Source organism: Saccopteryx leptura, chromosome 12, assembly GCF_036850995.1.
Source record: "Saccopteryx leptura isolate mSacLep1 chromosome 12, mSacLep1_pri_phased_curated, whole genome shotgun sequence".
Classification (NCBI taxonomy): domain Eukaryota; kingdom Metazoa; phylum Chordata; class Mammalia; order Chiroptera; family Emballonuridae; genus Saccopteryx; species Saccopteryx leptura.
In genome coordinates, this window is record NC_089514.1 from 34,229,463 (window position 1) to 34,238,522 (window position 9,060).

The following is a 9,060-nucleotide window of genomic DNA, read 5'->3' on the forward strand; positions in this document are numbered from 1 at the left end:
AATGGAGTCTTGGCTGCATGAGGGGAAGAGAGAGAGAGAGAGAGAAAGAAAGGAGATGGGGAAAGGTGGAGAAGCAGATGGGCACTTCTCCTGTGTGTCATGGTCAGGAATCGAACCCAGGACTTCCACATGCCAGGCTGACGGTCTACCACTGAGCCAACCGGCCAGGGCAGTTTAAGTTAGCTTTTAAAAGACAGCTCAGTAGTGAAGTGCAACAAACATTATGAAGTGCCTATCTATGTCGTTTAGGGAAGTCTTGCTCATGGAGATGATGCTCGTAGTATTGTGAGGAAAAAGGGGGTTAGCTGAAGAAGAATTGGGGAATGCAGAGGAAGTAGGGGATGTTTAAGCTTTCAGAGCATATTACAAATGAAAACAGATTAGACTTCTGCCAAAAATACGTTGGCTGACCTTGTGCAGCAGAAAGCCCCTGAGAACTGTGTTGTACACAATCTAAATCTCTTATAGTTACTCTATGTTTAACCAGTTTTCTTAGATTCCAAATGTGACAATACATTTCTTTTTTTTTTTTTTTTTTAGATTTTATTTACTCATTTTAGAGAGAGGAGACAGAGAGAGAGAAAAAAAGGGGGAGGAGCATAAAACTTCAACTCCCATATGTGCCTTGACCAGGCAAGCCCAGGGTTTCGAACCGGCGACCTCAGCATTCCAGGTCAACACTTTACCCATTGCGTCACCATAGGTCAGGCGACAATACATTTCTTAATCATCTTTAAATTTCTATAGTTAACAATTACTTTATCCTCAAGAAATTAAAAATGGAACAGCCTTTTGACCCAGTGATTCCACATAGGAAAATATATCCTCAAAATCCAGAAACACTGATTAAAAAGAATATATGCACCCCTATGTTTATTGCAGCATACTTTACAATAGCCAAGATCTGGACACAGCCCAAGTGTTGTAGTGCATTTACACAATGGAATAAATACTGTGTGGCCATAAAAAAGAAGGAAATCTTACCTGAAAATCTATCTGCAAATTATTATGCTAAGTGAAATAAACCAGTCAAAGAAAGACAAATACCATATAATCTGACTTTTTTGTTTAAGTGAGAGGAGGGGAAATAGACAGACTCCCATCTGTACCTTGACCGGGATCCACCTGGCAACCCCCATCTGGGATTGATACTCGAATCAGCTGAGCTATCCTCAGTGCCTGAGGTCAACACTCGAACCAGCCAACTCACTGACTGTGAGAGAGGTAAAGAGTGAGAAGGAGGCGAGGGTGAAGAAGAAAAGTAGATGGGTGCTTCTCATGTGTGCCCTGACTGGGGATTGAACCTGGAACGTCTGCACAGGCAACTGATGCTCTACCCACTGAGGTAACTGGCCAGGGCCCACATGACTTCAGTTATATATATGTGGGACCTAATGAACAACTTAAACTGACAAATAAAACAGAAACAGAGACATGGATACATGGAACAGTTTTCAGAGGGGATGGGGAGGGCGCATTGGATGATAGAAGATGAAGGGATTAAGCAAAGAAAAACCCATATATATATATATATATATATACACACACACACACACACACACACACACACACACACACACACATATCTCACGTAGATACAGACAACAGTGTGGTGACAGACAGAGGGAAAAGGGGTGGGAGGAAGGTGGAGGTGGGCAAAAGTGGGGGGGAATCGGGATGAGAGAGACTTCGCTCGGGGCAATGGCTACATGGTTCAGTGTACAGATAATGTTTTACTGAGTTGCACACTGAACTTGTACCCCAATAAATTCAATGAAAATAAATAACTAAATATTTAAAAAAATACATCACTGTATGTGCAAGTTTATTTTAAGCTAAATTTATGGGGTTTTGTGAAACGAATGCAGAATTTTTTTTCCTGAAATTGGTTCGTTTGTTTGTTGGTACAAACACAAGTTCTATTTTCCATTTCCCTGTGACCCGGGCAGCTGTGCTGTTGCATAGCCAGCCTATCCCGACCTCTTTTACAGTCCACCTTGAGAATGCGGGCCATGACTCCAGTGAGCCAACCTAAGACAGCACGGGCGCAGCAAGGAGAATCTATCCCTGCCTGCAGACAGTGTTCAAGTACTGGCTCTATATCTATTCAAGACACCAGATTTGAATAAAGGAAAGAATGATCTCATTTACTATTTCACAGCTTACCAACGCTAATGGTCCAATTAAATTCACTTTCTTCATTTTTTTTCCTGTCTTGGTTCCTGAAAAAAAAAATTTGTTTGAATTTAAAACTGTTATAAATGTTTCACAGTCAATTGAATATAATTTGAGTAGTTATCATATTCAAGTATTCTAATATTTCAAATGTAAAACAGTGATGTCTATAAATTGTTAAAAGTATCCAGTTTAACAAATACTTCAAGGCAATCCCTTTTTAACTAAGGTAACTGTCCAGGGCACTTTAGGAATATCTGGATAAATGAGAAGATGAATGTGTTAACAATGTCTGCCAATTACAGTAGCTGCCCTTCCCTATCCACAGTGTGCTTTCTGCAGTTTCAGTTACTCACAGCCGACTGTGGACTGAAAACATTAAATGGAAAATTCCGGAAGTAAACAATTCATAAATTTTAAATTGTATGCTGTTCTGAGTCGTGATGAAATCTCATGCCGTCCGCTTCATCCTGCCCACGGCGTGAATTATCCCACTGTTCAGTGTGTCTACGCCCTTGATGCTACCCACTTGTTAGTCACTTACTACTCAAAACAGAGTTTATTCTTGTATTATTATTAATTATTTTTATTATTAATTATGTGTTATTTTCCATTGAACAACTGCAAACCTACTTTTGGCCCACCATATATTACTTTTATTGCTGTATATTGTTATAATTATTCTATTTTATTATTAATGCTGTTACTTTCTAGCTGTGCCTAACTTATAAATTAAACTTTATCATAAATATGTATGCATAAGAAAAAACATAATATATACAAGGTTAACACTATCTGAGGTGAGAGGCCTCTACTGGGGGTCTTGGAACATATTCCCCATAGATAAAGGAGGATAATGGAAATTCTTCTTTGGCTAAAAAAATATATATTGATCTAAAAATAGTAAAAGCCACTCTTCTGAAGGTTGTGGGGAGTGGTGTCAGGAAATCTTGTTTGCTCTACATTCAAAATACATCTAGAGTTCAACCACTGCTCACTACTTTTACTGTTATCCCATTAACCCAGGAGAATGCCTGTCTAGCCTTTCTACTTCCACTTATGTCCACATTAGTCAATCCTCAACAGAGCAGCCAGAGTAATCATGTAAAAACTCAAGTCACCTTACCGCTTCTGTACGCAAAAGCTCGCAATGGCTCCCATTTTTCTCAAGTAAAATCCAAACCACTAAATTGGCCTCTAGGGGCCTATGCCACCTGTTTCCTTGTTACCTCTCTGACCACATTTCCCACCTCCATCTCTGCTTCCTCTGGTCCACCCCCCCTCCGCTCTTCTGTGAACACACCAAGCATTTTCCCAACGCAGAGTCTTTATGCTGTCACATACCTCCGCCAGGAATGCGAATGCTCTCTCCTCAGACACCCACATTGCTCTCTCCTCTCATGTCTTTTATTTCTGTGCTCAGATACTGCCTTCTCAATAAGACCTACCTTCACCACCTGTTTAAAATTACAAACTACTTCCTCCTGGCACACATGCTTTCCTAAGCTTTAATGGTTTTTCATAGCATTTATTACCTTCTAAACGTGCTGTAGTAATTTGCTTATTTATCATGTGTATTATTTATATCTGTCAGCCATACAATCATGTAAATTACCTGAGGGCAGAGATTTTTATTTTTTTTACCTAACATGCATTTATTTAGCTTAAATTTCCAGGTAAGTGATGAAGTAAACTCATAAAACTTGATCCCAAATTATTTAGAACATTTGCTAAAATCAGAATGAACGTGCCACAGGCAATAGCAACATGATTAGAATAAGCATATAACTGTCAGTCTGCACTAGATAACTGAGGTGAGCTTAACTTCCTTTGAATGTATACGTTTTGGTCTGCTTTTTTAAAAGTTAGTCTCATTACATTAAATTTCATAACTTTACAGTCTTAACTGTATTCTTAACTTTCCACACTTTTTTTCTGAACTGTTTTTCTTCTTTCCAACACAAGGCTGTAAGCTCCATTTCTCAGAACTTCCTTAGGTTCTGGGGTGTTATTGCATTTTTTCATTTCAGGCACAGCTCCTTTGTACGCTCATCAGATGTTTAGCCAGGGCAATACACAAATAGCCTTCCTGGTGAAAATGCCATCTACTTATAAGTTCACAGTCAGTCCCAGACTAAGTTGCCAGCTAAGGAATACCACATCTTCCTGGTAGAAATACTACCATCCATCGGTTTTCCAATTCTATATGGCAAACCAAATTTTCTATGAATGAGTGTCATGGTACTTAGAAGGAATAAAGCAATATCACTGTAAGAAGAAGTTAACAAGACAAAAATAATGCTTCAGTTTAAACATCAGATAGGCTTATTTCAGTTGGCTAATCAGGCCCCTTGCAGCTTGTGGACGCACTGCAGAACTTGATAAATTTATCCCTCTGAGTGATTACTCCATGACACAGGTCAATTAGCTCTGGATGGCCTGGTGTGAACTCAACGGTCAATAACAGCCTCATAAACTATTTGAAGCTAAAGGAGAAATGATTCACTATTCCCACAGTGAAAGAGGAAACAAAGACAACACACCATTGACTGGTCTCTCGTGCTCCTACTATGGCCTGTCAAGTGCACTGAACAAGAGTGCCCCCCAAACCAGAGCCAGAGCAGGGAGAAGACGCACAAGCGAAGGAACCGCTGAGGTTTCCCCTCCTACGGAACAAAAACTCACCTGGAAGCGCAAGTTACGGAAGAATGAGGCTGCCCAAGGCCCCTTCCCCACCTCCCGGCCCAGAGCCCAGAAATACGGAACCGGCCTGTCGCTGGAAGAAGGGGGGGAGGAGGGAAACTTGCCTTCACTGCCTTGGTTTTTAAAAGCACAACCATCAACAGCAGATGTCGGATACTCTAAAAGCATGAAAACTCAGACGATGTTTATGAAAGTTGTTTGTAAATGTTTTGAGTTATATAAACAAGGAAAGTTACACAACACAGGTACTCATCGAATCGCCCTGTACAAAGGGACGCGGGCAGGCACTTCAGAGACAGCCCTCTCCCCGAGCCCGTTGCAAAGGAGCCTCAGTGACAGTCCTTGAGAAGGTCAGCGCCTCAGGACGCTCCGAGGTGGCGGCACAGCAGAGGCCAAGGCAGCGCACATTCTCCCGCTCCCTCCCAGGCCGGGCCGGCCCCGCGGACGGCGCAGAACCGAGAAGGGAGCCTGCGGTCTGGACCTGCGGCCGCTCGGTGCCAAGTGGCCCTCTGCTCGCCCGGGGCGCCCGGCCGTTCCGTTCCTTCCCGCCTCCAGCTCCATCCCGGCCTCGGGGGAAACCACAGCCTCGGGGTCCGGGGCACCCGCCCCAGCGCGGAGGGCGCGCAGCCTCCCGGCGCCGGAGGGGTCCGGCCCAGGTCCCGCTGTCCGCGCCGCGCGTCCACCGTCCCGGCTTCCCGGCGCACCGGGCCTCCCTCCCCTCGACCTCCCGCCTCTGCGGCCGAGCCGTTGGGCACGCGGGGCGCTGCGACCCGGCCTGGACTTTGCGCGCGCGACTCCGCCCCCGGCCCCCCGCGCGCGTCGGGGCCCCGCGGCGCCTCCCGCTGCAGCCGGGGCAACGGCCCCGGCAACGGCCCCGGCAACGGCCCCGGCCCCGGCCCCGGCAACGGTCCCGGCAACGGCCCCGGCAACGGCCCCGGCAACGGCCCCGGCAACGGCCCCGGCCCCGGCCCCGGCAACGGCCCCGGCCCCGGCCCCGGCCCGCAGGGGCGCTCCCGCCGCCGCCCTCGCCGCCCACCCGGGGGAGCCGCCAGCCCCGGCCCGGCCGATAAGCCCGCGGGCAGCCTGGTGCCGCTGGCTGGGGGCCGCCAGAGCCCCCAAAGTGACTGTCACACTCGCTCAGCGCTGTTTTCTTGTTGAGCCCGTGCGGGGACACTAGCACGAGGCTCAGCAGTCATGGGGACCGAGCACCGAGAGAGCGCACTAGACACCTCTCGTCCCTGCACCCGGCCTGGTCCTCTCATCCCTGCACCCGGCCTGGGCCTGGTCCTCTCATCCCTGCACCCGGGCTGGGCCTGGTCCTCTCGTCCCTGCACCCGGGCTGGGCCTGGTCCTCTCATCCCTGCACCCGGGCTGGGCCTCTCATCCCTGCACCCGGGCTGGTCCTCTCATCCCCGCACCCGGGCTGGGCCTGGTCCTCTCATCCCTGCACCCGGGCTGGTCCTCTCATCCCCGCACCCGGCCTGGTCCTCTCATCCCTGCACCCGGGCTGGTCCTCTCATCCCCGCACCCGGGCTGGTCCTCTCATCCCCGCACCCGGGCTGGTCCTCTCATCCCCGCACCCGGGCTGGTCCTCTCATCCCTGCACCCGGGCTGGTCCTCTCATCCCTGCACCCGGGCTGGTCCTCTCGTCCCTGCACCCGGCCTGGTCCTCTCCTCCCTGCACCCGGGCTGGGCCTGGTCCTCTCATCCCTGCACCCGGGCTGGTCCTCTCATCCCTGCACCCGGCCTGGTCCTCTCATCCCTGCACCCGGGCTGGTCCTCTCATCCCTGCACCCGGCCTGGCCCTCTCATCCCTGCACCCGGCCTGGTCCTCTCATCCCTGCACCCGGGCTGGTCCTCTCATCCCTGCACCCGGCCTGGTCCTCTCATCCCTGCACCCGGGCTGGGCCTCTCATCCCTGCACCCGGGCTGGGCCTGGTCCTCTCATCCCCGCACCCGGGCTGGTCCTCTCATCCCCGCACCCGGCCTGGTCCTCTCATCCCCGCACCCGGCCTGGCCCTCTCATCCCCGCACCCGGCCTGGTCCTCTCGTCCCCGCACCCGGCCTGGTCCTCTCGTCCCCGCACCCGGCCTGGCCCTCTCATCCCTGCACCCGGCCTGGCCCTCTCATCCCTGAACCCAGGCTGGGCCTCTCATCCCTGCACCCGGCCTGGCCCTCCCGTCCCTGCACCCGGCCTGGTCCTCTCATCCCTGCACCCGGGCTGGTCCTCTCGTCCCTGCACCTGGCCTGGTCCTCCGCACGGAACCCACCTCTGCAGGGCCCACGGGCCGTCACGCGCCTTGGACAAGAGGAATGTCGTCGCTGTCCTCTTAATACTTAGAACTTTACGGTTGGAAGGGACTTTAGAGATCGCCTGATTCAAAATCTGCATCTTTAATTTTAGAGATTTTTTATTTATTCACTTCAGAGAAGAGAGAGAGAGAAGGGGGAGTAGCAGGAAGCATCAACTCCCACATGTGGCTTGACCAGGCAAGCCGGGAGTTTTGAACAGGTGACCTCAGCGTTCCAGGCTTCATCCACTGCGCCACCACAGGTCACGTCCAAAACCCATTTTTTTTTTTTTTTTTTTTTTTTTTTTTAATGAGAAGAAACTGATGTCCAGAGAGGTTAGGCCCTGCCTGAGGCTGCAGCAGCAGGACCAGGGTCCAGCCTCCAGTACCCTTCCTGGCTCCCTGCTCTCATCTTGGTCTCCCTACACTAAATTGTCTCTACACCTAGTGCTCACTTGCATCCCTTGTTTTCTTATTCTTTCTGATGAATTTCTCTGCTTAGTGCACTTCTGAAGACCTCAATTTCCTCATATCTAAAAAGAGGATTAAAAATATCTCCCTCATTAGGTTACTGTGAGGAATAAATGAATTCAGAAGGTAAAAGGACCTTGTACCGTGCCTGAAACATCGTAGTTGCTCAACAAATACGGCTTCCCTTCCTAATCAGGCAGCAGGCGTGCTTGCTGGTCCTTTCCTCTGCTCTGTTTTACTAACACAGAAGTCACCCCTAGGCTTTCTTGGGTTTCCAGAGAAGCTTAAAGCAGAGCAGGGTACAAGACCAGGTGTCGGTGGGAAGGCCCTCGTATGACTCTGACCTCTACCTTTCACTAGTTGTCTGGCTTTCGGCAGGGTATTTAATTTTTGGTTGAATCTCTGAAAACCAGGGGTGTTACTGGGATCAGATATAATGTGTGTAAAGTGCCTGGCACAGAGGAGACATCTAGTAAATGAGAATTATAGTTAAAAGATCAGAAGATGCTGATGACAAAGGACTGGACTAGGAGCCAGCAGCTCAGCCATTTACTCTAAAATGTGCCGCTTAACTCTATCTGCTCTGCCTGTTACCTTGAGCTAGGCAGAACTTGACTTGAAGAATAGGCAGGTTCTGCAATTATGTGATAGAAATGAATTTACTTAAGTATTTTTCTTCAAAGTGTTTTTCTCCTTATCTGGTCTGCCATAACCATGAGGATTTTCTTGTTTGATCATCCAGAACTCCTGCTCTTCCCAGGTCTAACTGGTGGTCAGCTTACTAGGGACTAAAGATATTCTGAGACTAAAGCAATTGGACTTGTTTAGTTGGAAAGAAGGCTTGGTGTGACTAGAGGACATTAGAAAACCAGCAGCCTGTAAGGAGATGAAAGCCTCTAATACAGTCTTTTTTTCTTAAGTGAGAAGCGGGGAGGCAGAGAGACAGACTCCCGCCTGCGCCCCAACCAGGATTAATCCTACAAGCCCCCTACCAGGCAATGCTTTGTCTGCCTGGGGCCGTTCCTCCATTGCTTGGCAACCAAGCTATTTTAGCACCTAAAGTGAGGCCATGGAGCCATCCTCAATGCCTGGGGCCAACTTGCTCCAACAGAGCCATGACTGCAGGAGGAAAAGAGAGGTAGACAGAGAAGGGAAACAGGGAGGGATGGAAAAGCAGGTGGTTGCTTCTCCTGTGTGCCCTGACTGGGAATCGAACCTGGGACTTCCACATGCTGGACTGATGCTCTATGACTGAGCCAACCAGCCAGGGCCTCTACCATATCTACTAAAAAATATCTTGGAGAAATAAAAACGCTGATACTTGAAGTAGGAAGCTCCTGAACTAAAACAAAAACAAGCAAAAACATTCAGAAATAGGACATGTTTGCCTATCTCCTGTCTGAAGTCAATTCACAGAGAT

At 48.9% G+C, this 9,060-nt stretch overlaps 1 long non-coding RNA gene across 1 annotated transcript in view; it reads right to left on the reverse strand.

Annotated features, from left to right (window-relative positions):
• Positions 1 to 5,495, reverse strand: part of LOC136384198 (uncharacterized) — a 211,715-nt gene extending 206,220 nt beyond the window's left edge. The window contains exons 1-2 of the long non-coding RNA XR_010747538.1: positions 5,036 to 5,495; positions 2,167 to 2,222 (exon numbers count right to left, since the gene is read on the reverse strand). This is a non-coding gene — a long non-coding RNA (uncharacterized lncRNA). The remainder of the gene's footprint in view (positions 1 to 2,166; positions 2,223 to 5,035) is intronic.
• Between the last annotated feature and the right edge of the window lie 3,565 nt (positions 5,496 to 9,060).